Below are 360 nucleotides of genomic sequence, written 5' to 3' on the forward strand. Positions count from 1 at the left end.
CCTGTTGGCTTTGTATATTACGTTTGTCGATTGAATAATAGTAACTATGCATAGAATAAACAGTTATTATTCAAATTATTCGTTATGTAAACATATTCATTATACAACCGAAAGTTCATAAGTAAAACGATAACTGTTTTAAATACAAATAAACTGAATTCGATTTTATCGAATCCTGTCTAATATTGGGCAGAGAAACCACATTGATCCTTCCTTTGAAAACTATGGCATCTCTGTTATAAATCACCGAATAAGGTACCTGACAGTCAGATGATTACGGCTGGCCCAAACAAGGGTGCAGAAGACCATGAGGGGGCAAGCAACCTCATCCCAAAATGTTGAAAATGCTAAGGACAAACT

This window comes from Macrobrachium rosenbergii, chromosome 34 (genome assembly GCF_040412425.1).
Source record: "Macrobrachium rosenbergii isolate ZJJX-2024 chromosome 34, ASM4041242v1, whole genome shotgun sequence".
Classification (NCBI taxonomy): Eukaryota; Metazoa; Arthropoda; class Malacostraca; order Decapoda; family Palaemonidae; genus Macrobrachium; species Macrobrachium rosenbergii.